Source organism: Echinops telfairi, unplaced genomic scaffold, assembly GCF_000313985.2.
Source record: "Echinops telfairi isolate 266 unplaced genomic scaffold, ASM31398v2 ScPeMD7_4225;HRSCAF=4972, whole genome shotgun sequence".
NCBI lineage: Eukaryota > Metazoa > Chordata > Mammalia > Afrosoricida > Tenrecidae > Echinops > Echinops telfairi.
The window spans coordinates 681,623-684,812 of NW_022108124.1; positions in this window are offsets into that span (position 1 = coordinate 681,623).

Genomic DNA, 3,190 nt, shown 5'->3' on the forward strand with positions numbered 1-3,190 from the left:
AAGATGATTCATGTGAGGTCCACTTCCCTTAATGGGGACAAAAGAAAGCCAATTTCTGGATGTCATTCTCGCAGGTGTCTTACAATTTCAATCAGACATAAAACCTCAAGATCCAGGGAAGAATTGTTTAACCTCGTGTGTTAGTCTGGATAGGCTAAAGAAACAAATTCATAGACACTCATAATGATATAAGAAAGAGCTTTATATACAAGAGCAATTGAATATTGAGAAAACATCCCAGCCCAGTCCAGATCAAGTCCATAAGTCCAATATTAGTCCATATGTCTGACACCAATCTATAAAGTCCTCTTTAGACTCATGAAACACATGCAGTGACACAGAATGCAGGAAGATAGCAATGCCAGGAGTCTTCACAGGGCTTCTACGGCTCCAGAGATCACAGGCTATATCAGCAAAGCGCCATGTGTCTTGTCAGTAAAGTGTCTCTCAGGGAGTGAGCACAGAGTGTCTCCCACCTCCAAAGAAGAATATCAGAGTTCCCAGAATCCTCAGGAAAAGGCCATTGCCACTCAGAGTCTTCATTGGCTATCACCTGATTTGATAGGCTAGACCCCACCCTTCACTCTTAATCCTCTCAAATTGACAAATGATTATATAACTACCACATCTCCTTTCTCTTATTCTATCTTTGAAGGGAAACCCACAGGTCAAATCATGAGCAAATACATTGAGCATTAGTTTAGCATAGGCTTAGTGTAAGAGGAGGTATTTATAGCCATGCTGTAATGTATCACAAGGAGCCCTGGTGGCATAGTGGTTATGTATTGGGCTGTTAACTGCAGAGTCAGCTGTTTGAAACCTTCAGCTGCTCCTTGGGAGAAAGATGGGACTTTCTAATCCCATAATGAGTTATAGTCTCTGAAATTCACAGGGGTATTTCTACCCTGTCCTGTAATGTAGCTATGAGTTGGCAGTGAGTTTGGTTTTCTGGTTTATGGCATCACTGTAAATTGGAATGGACTCAATGTCAATGCTTTTGGCTTTGAGTTTTGGTTTGCATTTGATGGCATCATGATAGGAGGGCCTACATGCCCTGCAGCTCTACTTACCAGGTTGTTGGTAGAGCTGCTTGGATTCCCTTTCCTGTCACCCAAATAAACGGCCCTGCCGAGATTCAATGCCGTGACTCTCCCTTCCCTGGATTATCTTCTATGGGTGACCAGATCTACCTACCATTCTTACCTTCAATAGGTGAACAGGTGGGAGCCCATTTTGTTTCCTTAAGGTGACTTTGTGTGCTTCAGTGTTGATTTTGGCATTCACATCCAGAGGGTAATCTTATCTTCCATTCTTTGATCCATGTACTAATTATCAGAGTACACGAATACAAATTATGCATGTGTTTATAGTTACTTTGGCATTGCCTCCAGTTTTACATTAATTTCAGAAATAAAAGAAATATGGAGCACAGAAATAAAGTACCTCACTAATCCAATAGGTGCAAAATCAGGGATTCCTAATGCCTGACTTTCTGATAAATTTACTCACTTTTGAAGGCTAATTGTAAATACACTATTATTGCTATTTTAATTAGCAAGCCTTTTCTCTAATTGGGCACTAAGGTGCCAATTAAAAAAGAAGCGTCCATTATATACTAGGGAAAACAATTGATTGGATTTCCTAGAAGTAAAGCCCCTGGGACATACAAAATGCCCTGTAAAATCACTCGGGCATTCTCCTACTGGAAGTGTATCTCTATGGGTCAAGAAAAGTGCTAAAGCCATCAAATGGATAAGCAAAAACCCCTGTCAGATGTAAGTCTGCTACAGACAGTTTGATTCCTTGCCCTTGAGATCTTTGCCTGGTCCATGTGGCCTAAATGCAAAGCAGTCCTACTTCATGCTCTGTGCATTGCTCCTCTGCCTGCTCCTCTGGCTCCTCCAGAGCTGTGGTTAGGCTTGGAAAGCCACCTTCCCAGGAGGCTTCAGGATGGCCACAGGACTGGCTGCTCAAGCCACTGGGATTTCTGATGGACAAAAAAAAAGTGGGAGAGAGTGTCATCACATTATTCCAAAACCTGGGAGGCCCCAGACTTCCTCCCCTTCAGCTCCCAAAACAACATCTTTGCTCCCATTTTCAAGAGGTCCAAGGGAGTTAATATTTGCCAAATATACTGAACTGGTGAAAAAAACCAACAAAATTTTTCATTTCTATCTATTTTTTTGTAACATCTACTACACTGAGTAGGTATATGAGGAGGCTAATAGTTTTTATTGGATAAATTTCTGATCCCAAGTTCAGGGATATAATTGAGCATAAGAAGAGTCTGATCATTTCTGATCAGAGCACACAGGAACAAATGAATGGGGAGGAGGAGAGAGTGGAACACATCTTGGCCCACCAAGCTCTGAGGACAATATTCCTGCTCAGAGTAGCCAAAGCACAGAGAGGACCATAGGGCCTGCCTCTCTAGGAGACATAACATCCCTTACTTACCCACAGCACTACGGGGGACAGCACTGGAGACGCAGTTCAGGAATTGCACCCGATCTGACCCCACCACACTGAGGCAAAGCACTAAGGGTGTGCAACAAAACAGCAAGGGGGACAGAGCAATGAGGTCCCTGGGGAATAGCAAAAATAGACTGTGGGTCCAGGGCATGCCACCCCATCAGAAAATACTCCTAAAGGTCAACAAACAGACCTTGACTATTTATAGGCTTTTTTGGGTTGTTGCTGGTTGTTTTGTTTTCTTTTGTTGCTTTGTTTTGCTCTGTCTTGTTTTTTGTGCATATTATTATCTCCGCAGGTCTATCCGCAGATAAGATAGGTGGGATAAAGAATCTAGAGGAGAAAACAACGGGACCGACCATTCTGGGGGTACATGGGAGAGGGGGAAGTGGGGAAAAGGAAGTGGGTATTAACAAACTCAGGGACAAGGGAACAACAAATAATCCAAAATCGATGGCGAGGAGGGTGTAGGAGGCCTGGTAGGGTGTGATCAAAGGCTATGTAATTGAGAGGAATTACTGAAAACCAAATGAAGGCTGAGCATGATAGTGGGACAAGAGGAAAGTAAAAGGAAATACAGGAAAGAACTAGGAGGCAAAGGACATTTATCGAGGTCTAAATGCAGGCATGTACATATATAAATATATATGATGATGGGGAAATAGATCTATGTGTATATATTTATTAGTATTAAGGTAGCAGATGGACATTGGGCCTC